Source organism: Lathyrus oleraceus, chromosome 6 (assembly GCF_024323335.1).
Source record: "Lathyrus oleraceus cultivar Zhongwan6 chromosome 6, CAAS_Psat_ZW6_1.0, whole genome shotgun sequence".
Lineage (NCBI taxonomy): Eukaryota > Viridiplantae > Streptophyta > Magnoliopsida > Fabales > Fabaceae > Lathyrus > Lathyrus oleraceus.
The window spans coordinates 45,428,734-45,442,930 of record NC_066584.1 but is presented as its reverse complement, the minus strand read 5'-3'; the positions used below and the strand labels follow the sequence as shown (position 1 = coordinate 45,442,930).

General features: G+C 37.5%; 1 non-coding gene across 1 annotated transcript; it reads right to left on the bottom strand.

The window, feature by feature from the left end:
• Positions 1 to 1,085: 1,085 nt before the first annotated feature.
• On the bottom strand, positions 1,086 to 1,192 carry LOC127098887 (small nucleolar RNA R71). Its single transcript, XR_007793571.1, has one exon. It is a non-coding gene; the product is annotated as a small nucleolar RNA R71 (small nucleolar RNA).
• Between the last annotated feature and the right edge of the window lie 13,005 nt (positions 1,193 to 14,197).

Genomic DNA, 14,197 nt, shown 5'->3' with positions numbered 1-14,197 from the left:
TTAAAAAGAGTTTCTATAGATTCTATTGTTTTCAAAAAGTGATTTTAGATTTAACTAAATAGTGAGAGCGTACGTTAATATAAAGTCATAGTCTGATTCAACAGAGCGAGAGTTTGAGGAAAAGACTTTTAATTAATAGTGTCTACTGAAAAGACTTATTTTAAAGCTAAGAAACCAACGAAGACTTGATTCCCTAATTACGACGAACTACATACCGATATCCGTGTTATTTAATATTTAATCTAGATCCAATTTTAGTTTTACTTCTCCCCCTAATCATCAAAGTATCATCCGCCTTAGCTTTATGAAGTAACCTTAGAAAAACGGTATATCGATTCATTAAGTCCCTGTGGGATCGATATCTTTTAAAACTACGCGATTAAACTGTGCATTTGCAGTTAATACCCCAATCGACTCATAAAGTCGCGATCAAGTTTTTAGCGCCGTTGCCGGGGAGTTTTATTTAGTCGATATCGTAACTCTTCTGTTATGCTGTAGAGACTAAGGCATTTTTTATTTTTCCTTCTTTTTCGTTGATTTGTATGTCACACACTCGCTCACAAGGCGAACCGTACTACTTACGAATCAACGACGTTGAACGATATCTACGAGTCTTATGACGAATTTGGGAGTATCTTGCTGCAAATAATCTTCCTCCAATCGAAATTCCTGATCTTAAAAATCTCCTTCCTTCGTCGATACCCGAGATGGCAGAACCAGCTCGTGCTCTTCGAGATTACGCCGCTCCATCGCAAGATGAGCCGCATTCGAGTATTGCTCCACCCGCAATCGAAGCAAACAACTTCGAACTTAAACCTTCGCTGTTGCAGGCAGTGCAACATAATCAATTCTCTGGAAATCCTACCGAGGATCCAAACCTTCATTTATCCGTATTTGTCCAATACGCTGATACTGTTAAAACTAATGGTGTCACTTCAGAGGCAATTCGACTTCGTCTTTTTCCTTTCTCGTTAAGAGATAAAGCTAGAAGATGGCTTCAGTCTCTTCCTTCCAACTCAGTCACCACATGGAATGAGTTGAAGAAAGTCTTTCTTGCCCGATATTTTCCTCCAAGAAAAACAGCTATGTTAAGAGCCCAGATAAATGGATTTAAACAGAAAGATAACGAGTCTCTTTTCGAAGCTTGGGAAAGATACAAAGACATGATGAGACTTTGTCCACACCATGGTTTAGAGGACTGGTTAGTAATTCATACCTTCTATAATGGTCTCTTGTACAACACAAGGTTAACAATAGACGCCGCCGCCGGTGGTGCGCTCATGGATAAACCTTACGCTGACGCTTATCAACTTATCGAAAGCATGGCCCAAAACCATTATCAGTGGGGAAGCGACCGAACAATGGTAGAAAAACCTCAAACAAAAGGGGGCATGTACGAGATAAGTAGCCTTGATCATGTTAATGCAAAAGTGGATGCTCTTGCCCAGAAAATTGAAAGTTTGAATGTATCACCTCCAGCCATCGTGGTTGCCGTAACTCAAAATTGCGAAGTCTGTGGAATTCAAGGTCACACTCCTACAGATTGTCAACTCCTAACAGGAAGCCAAGCAGAGCAAGTGAACTATGCTCAAGGAAATCCCTACTCGCATACCTATAACTCAAACTGGAAGAACCATCCTAATTTTTCATATAAGAGTAATAATGCTTTATACGCACCAAGTCAAGCTCCCAGTTAAGCCCCAGCAATACCTAACAATAACGTTCCTAGGAAATCCAACTTGGAAATCATGATGGAGAACTTCATAGCTTCTCAACAGCAAACCAATAAAGAGTTCTTAAACCAGAATGTACACACCAACGAACAGATTAAACAACTAGCAAGTAAAGTAGATGCCCTGGCTACCCATAACAAAATGCTGGAAACACTAATCTCGCAAGTAGCTCAACAACAAGCGCCTACTGCTGCCCCAACTGATACATTTCCTGGACAGCCCCAACCTAACCCGAAAAGCCACGCTCATGCAATTTTATTAAGAAGTGGAACAGAGGTAGAAGGACCGTCTGACCCAAAGATTGAGAACCAAAACTCTAAAAAGTCAACTGAGGAAGAAGTTAAACTTAAGGAAAAGGAAGAGTGTAATAAGGAAACCGTAGAAAAAGAAGAACCTTATGTACCTCCACCGCCTTACAAACCACCTATCCCTTATCCTCAAAGGCAAATTAAAACCAAAGACGCGGGCCAATTTAAAAAATTTGTTGACCTACTGAAACAATTAAACGTTACCATTCCTTTTACAGAAGCTATTACACAGATGCCCTCATATGCTAAGTTCTTAAAAGAAATTCTTTCTAATAAAAGGAAACTTGAAGATAGCGAAACCATTACACTCACTGCTGAGTGCAGCGCAATAATCCAGAATATGCCTCCTAAACTTAAAGACCCTGGTAGTTTCTCTATACCCTGTCACATAGGAAAATTTGTCATAGACACAACTCTATGCGATTTAGGAGCCGGTATCAGTGTTATGCCCTTGTCCATATGCAAGAGACTGGAAATGGGAGAATTAAGACCAACTAAAATGTCTGTGCAATTAGAAGATCGTTCCGTTAGATATCCCGTAGGAATTCTTGAAAACGTTCCCGTGCGCATAGGTCAATTCTACATCCCAACCGATTTTATAATTATGGACATAAGAGAAGATGAAGTTACCCCCATTATATTGGGAAGACCTTTCTTAGCAACCGCCGGTGCTATCATAGACGTAAAACGAGGACGACTCACTTTCGAAGTAGGAGAAGAGAAAATTGAGTTCATTCTTTCCAAATTTTTGAAAGCACCTGCAATAGATGACACATGTTACTTCATGGATATCATCGACGAATGCATAAAAGAAACAGAATTAGAAAATGACGAATTGTCTGACTGTCGTGTAGAAGACAGACTTAACCAATGTTTAGCAATAACATCGGATCCTACCCAATGCCTCAAGAAACCAACCCTCGACCTGAAAACACTTCCCAAAAGTCTGAGATATGAATTCCTAGACTTAGAACTTGAACGACCAGTGATAGTAAATGCAGACCTAGGAAAACTCGAAACCGAAAAACTCCTACATATCTTAAGAAAATATCCAACCGCACTAGGATACAACATCACCGATCTTAAAGGGATAAGTCCTTCTATTTGTATGCACCGCATCATGCTAGAAGAAGACTGTAAAACTTCTAGGGAACATCAGAGGAGACTAAACCCGATCCTGAGTGAGGTAGTAAAGAAGGAAGTAACGAAATTATTAGAGGCATGTATCATATATCCTATATCCGATAGCAAATGGGTTAGCCCTGTACACGTAGTACCAAAGAAAGGAGGTATAACCGTGATCGAAAATGAAAAAGGAGAAACTATAACCAAACGAATCGAATCAGGATGGAGAATGTGCATTGACTATAGGAAGCTAAACAAAGCAACCCGAAAAGATCATTTTCCTTTACCATTCATAGACCAGATGTTAGAACGATTAGCCAAGCATTCTCATTTCTGCTATCTGGACGGTTACTCAGGCTTCTTTCAAATACCAATTCATCCTGATGACCAAGAAAAGACAACGTTCACATGTCCTTTTGGTACCTTCGCTTATCGACGAATGCCGTTTGGCTTGTGCAATGCTCATGCAACCTTCCAAAGGTGCATGATGGCAATATTCGCCAATTTTCTCGAAAACATCATGGAATTCTTTATGGATGACTTTTCCGTATGCGGGCAAAGTTTCGAAGAATGTCTTGAAAACCTAGAAAGAGTCCTAGAACGATGCGTAAAAGTAAACCTAGTACTTAATTGGGAAAAATGTCACTTTATGGTACAAGAAGGAATTGTTTTAGGACACATCATATCAAATAGAGGAATTGAAGTAGACAAAACCAAAATAGAAGTAATCGAAAACCTTCAACCTCCGAAAACTGTGAGAGAAGTACAAAGCTTCTTGGGACATGCCAGTTTTTACCGACGATTCATTAAAGATTTTTCTAAAATAACTAAACCTTTAACAGGATTATTAATGAAAGATGCTAAATTCACCTTCGACAATAAATGTTTAGAAGCATTTCAAACACTTAAACAAGCATTGATCTCCGCGCCCATAATGCAGACTCCAGATTGGAATGAACCATTCGAAATAATGTGTGACGCAAGTGACTACGCCGTAGGCGCTGTTTTAGGACAACGAAAGTATAAAAAACTTCACGTCATATATTATGCGAGTAGAACTCTAGATGAAGCACAAATGAATTACGTCACGACCGAGAAAGAACTTTTAGCAGTAGTATTTGCACTAGATAAATTTCGTTCTTACTTGGTCGGAGCTAAAATAATCGTTTACACTGATCACGTTGCCATTAAGTACCTCTTAACAAAAAAGGACGTTAAACCTAGACTCCTAAGGTGGATCTTGTTGTTACAAGAATTTGATTTGGAAATCAAAGATAAAAAAGGAACTGAAAAACGTAGTAGCAGATCACCTTTCTAGACTTGAAAACCTGGAACCGGAAAGAACATCGATCAATGATGATTTCTCGTACGATAAACTTATAGCTAATTTGGAAGAAAATAGAGCTGATGAACAGGTAGAGACCACCTTGGCTATATGCGTTACACCATGGTACGATGATTTTGTAAATTATTTAGCTGCCGGAGTAGTTCCACTTGATTTATCATACCAACAAAAGAAACGATTCTTCCATGACATAAAACATTATTACTGGGACGACCCTTTACTTTTCAAAAGAGGCCCCGATGGTATTTTCCGTCGCTGTATACCTGAAGAAGAGGTAGAAAGTATAATCCAACATTGTCATTCCGCTCCTTATGGTGGACACGCAAGTACATCCAAGACCTGCTCTAAAATCCTACAAGCCGGTTTTTATTGGCCAAACATATGGAAGGATGTGCATGCCGCTGTCAAGAAATGCGATAGGTGTCAACGCACAGGAAACATATCTAGACGCGACGAAATGCCACAAAAAGGCATTTTGGAAGTAGAAATTTTCGACGTGTGGGGAATAAATTTCATGGGACCTTTTCCACCTTCTTTCGGTAACAAGTACATACTCGTAGCGGTTGACTACATATCAAAATGGATTGAAGCTATAGCTTCTCCAACAAACAATACACGAGTAGTAATTAAACTCTTTAAGAATATAATCTTTCAGAGATTTGGTGTCCCAAGAATAGTAGTCAGTGACGGTGGATCGCATTTCATATCTAAGATACTCGAAAAATTATTGTTTAAGTATGGTGTAAAACATCGAGTAGCGACACCTTACCATCCGCAAACCAGTGGACAAGTGGAAGTGTCTAACAGAGAAATTAAACAGATATTGGAAAAAACAGTCGCTACCTCGAGGAAAGACTGGTCATCAAAATTACCCGAAGCTTTATGGGCATATCGAACCGCTTATAAAACTCCCATAGGAACAACCCCATTTAGGCTTATTTATGGTAAATCTTGCCACCTCCCAGTGGAGTTAGAACATAAGGCCTATTGGGCTATTAAAAATTTAAATTTAAACTATAAGGCTGCCGGTGAAAAGCGAATCCTTGATATAAACGAATTAGAGGAACTTAGACAAGACGCATACGAAAATGCCAGAATCTACAAGGAAAGAACGAAAAAATGGCATGATAAACGTATATCGAGAAAAACTTTCAAACAAGGCGATGTAGTCCTATTGTTTAACTCTAGACTTAAGTTATTCCCAGGAAAACTACGCTCTAGATGGTCAGGCCCTTTCCAAGTCACTAATGTCTTTCCTAGTGGGGCTGTGGAAATTAAGGGAAAATCTATTGAAGCATTTATCGTAAACGGGCAGCGTCTGAAACATTATCACTATGATGAAAACAATGAAGACTCGCAAGTCCTGCACTTAGACGTATTGTCTCCTAAATTTATAGATTAACATTTAATAGTTTTCTGTCGAGCTTGCGACATTAAACAAAGCGCTTCGTGGGAGACAACCCACAAATTTTTACTATTTTTTCTTTGATTATTCTTTCGATTTTATTCAGTATTCATTCTTCATTTGTTTTATTTTATAAAACTTTTCTTCTTTTCTTCTTTCGGCATCTGGCCAAATCTTGACAAAATTCTTGTTTTTCTTTTCTTTAGTTAACATTAACCTGATGGGACATATTGATCGTATGGGTATCAAATTCCGAGGGAGAGCTCAGAGACAAAAATTTGAAGAACTAGCGGAGAGAGAGATGCACCCAAGTTTTTATGCTGATGATTGGGCAATGACTGTCCTTGGACTAAGAGAGAGTGTCCTATATCTGCTGAGTCAAATATGGTGGGAAACCACACCTATTCGAAGATAATTTGTTACCTACCGGAGGCTAACTCTAGAATTCCTTAGCTCCCTGATCTATTTACCAAACCATGGAAAAGGAATAAACTGAGGTTTCATTCAGTTCAGGATGTTCAACATGGAGTATCAGTATAACATCCAAGAATTTACTAACCTTTTAGGGTTCCCTACTTCTTTTGACACATTCACCATGAGCCAAGAAGACTTTTTTGAATATAGAGAGCTTGAGCATTTTTGGGGAAGTTTGACAGGAAATGACGACCCCGAGGAACATGAGTTTCTTTCTGGAAACATACATAACCCGGCCTTTCGTTATTTCCACAAGATCCTAGCACACACTCTCTTTGGAAAAAGATCCAACATTACCACGGTATCACGTGATGAACTCTTCATAATATTTTGTGCTTCCCAGAACCGTCCAGTGAATGGTGCCACTTATATGTTGGCGAGTTTTGACCGCCTTATTCAAGACGACCGTGCACCGATCCTAATAGGAGGATTGATAACTATGATTGATAATGCTATTGGATTGCGCCAACCCATGCTTGATTTGAACCCTTTTTGTGGCATTGAGCCTATGAATATACCTTTCCTCTTCAACACTATGTTTATAGGAAACCTTGGACCTGAAGAGTTTGAACTAATAATTAACAACCAAGTTCTTTACCTATTCACCATGCCTAGTCCGATGACTAGTGTCCATAACCGAAATAATTGGCTCTACAACCTAAATGGAATACCTTCTCCTGTTAGATCTGTTGAATCCATCCAAGATTATGAGATTTGTGACGACCAGATTCCTTATGCTGAGTCTGATCCACAGACACCAACTGGTTACCATGATGTTGCCTCTCCACCTCATCCTATCCCGTCCGCAGAATCGGCAATACCTGATCTTAGACATCATATGCCCGGAACTGATTATAACACCGCCATTCAAGCTTTGATGTCCGAACAAGATGCCATTAAAGAAGAGTTAACTAATATGGGACATGAATTCATGGAATACATGGGTAGAATGACAAATCAATTTCACGAGTTGCTACACCGTGTAAATTCCTTTACTCCTCCGGCCAGAGATTCTACAAGTGGCTAGAAGAATTGTAGTTATTTAGTTTTAGTTTTAGGAAATTTATAGTTTCGTTTGACATTATTTTTATCTTAGTATTTACTTTTCGCCTGTTTTATTTATCTTCAAATGTTACATTATGTTTATTTTATTGAAGCTATTGGCATTATTGGTTAAATTTTATTTTGATTTATGCAATATCTACAATTACCAGTAATGATATTCACTATATGCTACTACTTACATATCCTATTAGAGAAAAATATATATATACACTATGGTGTGTAGTAGAATAACATACATGGCAATTCAAAAATATAACAATAGCAAATATAATAAACAAAACCAAAAAAAATAAATAATAAAAACAATTTATGAAGCACCCACGTAAGCAGTCACGAGTGCCAGTGACCGTTGCAAGCTCACCGGTGTGACGAGAGTCACACAAGCCATCACGGTCGCCACGCAACCCATGACGCCCGTAACACACTTTGTCACGAGCGTGACAGCTTCAGAACAGGTGAACGTTGGTGACCGTTGGGGACATGACCGTTGCTCCCCATCTTTTCATTTCTCCATTCAACTCACCTTTACTCCATTCCACTCACATTCATCCACATTTATTTTCCCCTCACCCACTCCTCCTCCCAATTCCAAAACTTTTCCTATAAATACCTACAATACCTTTCTTCCTACACCACATCATTCCAACAAACCACTTCTACACAAATATATTTCATTATCTTTTCCTTATTTTTACCTACCTATCAATATGGCGGAGAACCAACATCAAGCACAATTCGGAAGTATTATTTTCCGATCTGAAGATGATAACTATCAACAGGAACAGTTTGTTCGGTTCCAACAACGCGGTGTCCTATCTACCAGGTATCCTGATTTAAATTGCTTACAAGAATTAGGATTACTTCAAGGTGTGCAATGGATGCTTCGGCTTTCTGATTTAACCTTTCTTTGCACACAAAATCACCCTACTTACCCATCACTCACCTTAGAGTTTTTAAGTTCTTATTCTTACACCACTCCACCCGGTGAGGACGAATACTTAACCGGTACCGCAAATTTCTACATGTTCAACACCGAGTACTCACTATCCCAGGACCAGTTGAGTGTCATGCTACACTTTCCTGTAGGAGACCAAGTCCACCCAAGAATCCCTCCGAACTCACAGTGGCACATAAACGCCTTCGACCTCTTTGGAAAAATATCCGATGTGGAAACCAATAACTGGGATGCACTACTTGCTTCGCACATACACAACCCCACTATCCGGTATTTTATCCGTATTCTGCAAAACACCATTTTTGGAAGACCCAACAACAGTAAAGTCAATGCAAAAGAATTATTCTTCCTCCACTGCGTCTTTTCAATCGACACAAAGGTAAACGTTGCCTCTTTCTTACTTCACCATATTCGTACACTTTGTGCTCGAGACCGTCAACCTTTTGTGATTGGAGGATTAATAACCACCATCGCACTCGGCTTAAATCTAGGGAACCGACTTCAGAATTTACAATCTCTGCCACCCCTATTTATGGATATAAGCTATTGTCGCTCCAGCCGCTTAATCAAAAATAGGGTGGGCGGCAGGTATTATCATATGGTGAATAACCAAGAAGTCCCAAGCGTTGTTTTGCCCAACATTGCCCTCACAGATGTCACCAACCCCAACCGATTCATCTACGATCTGAATGCTCCCGAACCTACCGAGCCTACACAAGCAAACCCGCCCCCTGACGAGTTTGATGAAATGGAGCAGGGTGATCAAGATCCTGAACAACAGTCAGCCCCGCTTAATCCTTCCGATAATGTGGCTGGTCCATCCTCCCAACGTCGTCGAAGAAGAAGGCCTGCAACAAATGATGACATCATGGATGCTATTGAACATCAAACCCAACGGCTTGATGCTATGCATGCGCAGAATAACGAAGTAATGCAACTGATGCGCCAGATGCAACAACAACAACAAGAAGCGAGGAATGCACTAACCGATCAGCGGTTCACTGACTTGCTCAACAGGTTTGATGACTTGGAAGTATGGCAACGATCACTGGGGCCAAGAACAAGAGGACGCAGACAGAATTGAGTTTGGGTTCCTTTTTCTTTTCCTTTTCTTTCATTTTTTTGAAACATTGGGGTCAATGTTTCATTTAAGTGTGGGGGGGAAAACTTTGTTTCAGTTATATTTATTTCCCTTTCAATTTTTCCCTTTCAAGTATGTTATTTCCCTTTCATATATATATATATATATATATATATATATATATATATATATATATATATATATTATATATATATATATATATATATATAAAATATATTTATTTTAAGTCGAGTGCCTAGTGTGAAAAATCTTTATTATCTACTCCCCTTAATTTTCTTGAGCCATAACAAAAATTCAACACACTTAATAAGTATAAAGGTTGCTTATTTTATCAAACTTGAGTAAAATTAAGACAAAATTATTACCGCCCCAACACTCTAAATACCTCAACATGTTAGATCAGGATAAGTACCTATTATACCAATTCCTTGCACTTTTAGTTTTGTAGTAACCCCGAGTAGTTTATACGAGAAGTCGGCACCATCTTAATAGCAAACTACGTGGAGAGTCGATGGATATAAGTGAATGATTCCCAAAACAACATATTAAAAACATTGTATGAACGATCCATTGTGAGTTGGTTCAGCGGACCCTACAAAAACATTGTATGAACGATCCATTGTGAGTTGGTTCAGCGGTTTCTGGTGCTGAACTTGGTAGGGCGGACTACGGTCCGATCCCCCGCAATTTGCAATGGACTAAATAACGAAGTTATCCAACTTATGGACCAGAACTTCTAGCTAAAAGGGGATCAGAATCGCTAACCGGTTACTCCACTATGTTCGCGAAAAGATAAAGGGCTTAATGTGATTTCGCTAGAATGAAAACGGGTGAAATAAGAGTAAAAGAACTAGGCTAGCTATAATAGCACGACTCGAACTGGTTTGCATAAGGTGGGGTTATCTGATGTTGTGACGGTAGTTGTTGATGTTAAGACTAAACTCAGGTTATTCCTAAACGAGATTTACTTGCAACCTAGTACGAATTGATATGTGTTTGGAAATTTCATCTGGCTAATATTTTAAATCAATCTCTACATTGTATCTTGCTTGAGGACAAGCAAAAGTCTAAGTATGGGGGAGTTTGATAACATGAAATAATATCACATTTTTTGGACTTGATTTAATTAAATTATATTATTATTTGATTCGATTTATTTTATATTATTCGATATTACTTGGAATTTTCCTTCTATTTATTTCAGGTAACATTATTTGAAGCATATGTGAAAAAAGAAAGAAAAGGGGGTGCAAAAAGAGGATTCTCTAGGAAAAGCATTCCACTAAAGTCCAGCCCAGAAACTACAAGGAAAAGCGCTGTGATGCTGTGACGACCGCCACACATGGTGTGACGAGCGTCACGCCCCTCTGCTTAGTGTTACGAGCGTAACACATGGTGTGACGGACGTCACACCCCCACGCCTATTCTTCTGCCTTTGACGCGCGTAACAGAAGCACTTCTCCCCTATTTCTCCGCTTGACTCGTTGACACGTTAGAAAACCTACTGAAGGAACTTTTGGGAAACGGTTACTTTATGGATGAATATAAATAGACCTCAAGGGATCCAATTGAACCTCCTCTCCTTTCCGCCGTGCAAGTTTTTACAGCAATATATTTTCCAGCATTCCATTTTCTCAGCATTTTTATTTCCTTAGCATTTTATTTTCTTTTCTTTGTTAGCTTAATTTTTTAGGCATTCAATTAATTTTCTCACAATAGTTTCTACACCGGAAACTATTGTGTAACTTTTACTGGATCTAACCTTACGTTAGATCATAGTATTTTACTTCTTTGTTTTTATTTTACTGTCTGATCGAAGATTGTGAAGAACAAATCCAACCGGTTTGTGGTGGAGTGTTCAAGCATCGAAGCTAGGGAACAACCAAGATTTCTATTAATTTTACAGGTTCATTAATTTATTGTTTTAACTTATATATGCTCTGTGCTGCTGTTTATCTATACTGTTTGTCTGATATGGTTGTATTTAAGCATAATAATTGTTTAGGCCTGTTTAGCATGTCCGGCTAAATAAATTTAGATATCGGTATGTAAGGTAAGCGGAATAAAGGAATCAAAACTGAGTTGGTTTAAATTTATTTCAAAATATAGTCACTCTTTTTATGGTCTCAATTTACAGAGTTAATACCAAACTTTTTGTACGAGAGTAAAAGACATAAAGAAGTTAAAATCAATAGAACGACAGTTTGAGCTTTTAACTGGACAGTGTAAATTGGACATTAACTTTAAATCAGGGCGAGAGCAATTTTTAAAGTTAATTAAATTCTAATCATTTTCAAAAATTATTTTTAAAAGTTAAATGTGAGGACGAGAGTTAAGCATTTAAGTTTAATCATATAATCTAAGTCAACAGAGCGAGAGTTTGAGACGAGGGTGTTTAAACGGTTAGTATTTTCTTAAAAAGAGTTTCTATAGATTCTATTGTTTTCAAAAAGTGATTTTAGATTTAACTAAATAGTGAGAGCGTACGTTAATATAAAGTCATAGTCTGATTCAACAGAGCGAGAGTTTGAGGAAAAGACTTTTAATTAATAGTGTCTACTGAAAAGACTTATTTTAAAGCTAAGAAACCAACGAAGACTTGATTCCCTAATTACGACGAACTACATACCGATATCCGTGTTATTTGATATTTAATCTAGATCCAATTTTAGTTTTACTTTTCCCTCTAATCATCAAAGTATCATCCGCCTTAGCTTTACGAAGTAACCTTAGAAAAATGGTATATCGATTCATTAAGTCCCTGTGGGATCGATATCTTTTAAAACTACGCGATTAGACTGTGCACTTGCAGTTAATACCCCAATCGACTCATAAAGTCGCGATCAGTTAGAATCAAATAATTGAAATACATAACTCAAATGAAATTGTATCATTCAATTTTCAGATTATAAATTTAAGTGTGCACAAGTAAACAAAACGTTTCAACAAGAGTCAAGTCAAGTTCTAGAGTAACTAACAAACATGAGTGAAATCACACAAGAAAGAAAAAAGAAATGAATTTTTGTATATTATCCATTATTAGGATCAAATCTCACAAAGGGCATTGATCAACAACAAATGATGCACAATTCAAAATTTAGTCCTACTTATCATACTAAGAATGCACAACAAATCACTCACATCACACCACGAGTCTTTAGTCAAGAAAATAGAGAAATTACTCACACTTGTAACCCAAAAAGAAAAGAAAAAACATGCATTATTATTATTATTATTATTATTTTAAAGAAGAAACAACTAAATGAAAAATAAGAAAACACAACGCTTAAAACACACATTATCCTCAATGAAAGAACATAAATATAAAATAAGAGAGAGAGAGAGAGAGAGAGAGAGAGAGAGAGAGAGAGAGAGAGAGAACACACCCGAGTAGTTAAGGCGGATAGATGATCACATAAGTAGTATTTCCCATAGAGAGCTCTTCTACAATCTCATCTTCCAAAGTAGGGCTCTCATGAAGTAGCTTTGGGCAATGTCTTTTAACCTTGAAATTTTTATTAATGCCTTCGTCTTTTAGTCCATGATCAAAGAAAAATCTTCGATAAGTAAAAGCGTCGAATGGGCATGTGATAGGGTTATCATTTTTAAAATATCAAGGATCAAAGGATTAAGGGGTTTCCCTACTACTTTTGTTCCATCTTCAAGTGGGATCTTATGCATATGCATGGATGGGCTAATATCACGAGTGTCAACCAAGGTCCATCTAATCTCATTCTTAAGTTTCTTTAATACATGTAACAACATTTTCTCCTGTTCAAATTCAAATTTAGATGAAATTATTACATTCAACTTTTCTTCTAATTCTAAAAATGCATATTTTAAATTTGCAGGGAGTGACTTACGCTCTAAAAAGATGGTAGTGAAGGTGAGAAAAACACAAGAAGGGGGGTTGAATTATGTTTAATTTTCTTAAACTTTTTCTTATATTAGTTCTGATTGATCTTAATCAAATTCTGAACACTTGGGTCAGAGTCTGAATCAGAGTCACTCATAGTCTGAACTCTTAAATATCTTTATCAAATTCTGCAGTAGAATCTAACTCTGAGGTAAACAAACGATAACAATGGAATATAGTTCAGAAACAAGTAAAGTAAAGAAAGATACACAAGCAATTATCCTGGTTCCTCTTAGAACTTGAGAGTATTCCAGACCCTTTGTACTTCTAAGGAATTTCCACTATAACCAAACTGATCACAAATGCTTAACCATGCAAGCAAGAGACTTCATTTGCTCAAACATGCAAGTAAGAGACTTATTTTCTCAATACCATAAGAAAGAGACTTCCTTTACTCAAACACATAAGTAAGAGACTTCAAATGCTCAAGCACTAAAGCATGATGTTTCTGACTCTATAACAAACTGTTAAGAGATTTGCGTAACAACTACACTTAATATATAATCATAGGTTTTGAAAAAATACAAATTAGAAAGACTCTAAGACTTAAGAAATTCTAAAATATACAAGTGTTAAGATGTTCTAAGTATAGTAAATTTGATAGAGTGACTTCTCTTTGATTGTCAAGGTTCAGAGTCTGTAGCAATGTATTGTATTATAGCTTGGTAGTCTTCTTTTTCTAATCTTCCGCTTCTTATATAGAGAGGGGAAAAAATACATTGAATACTTTCACCAAAAGGTTGGATAACATTTGTACTTGATTAGACAC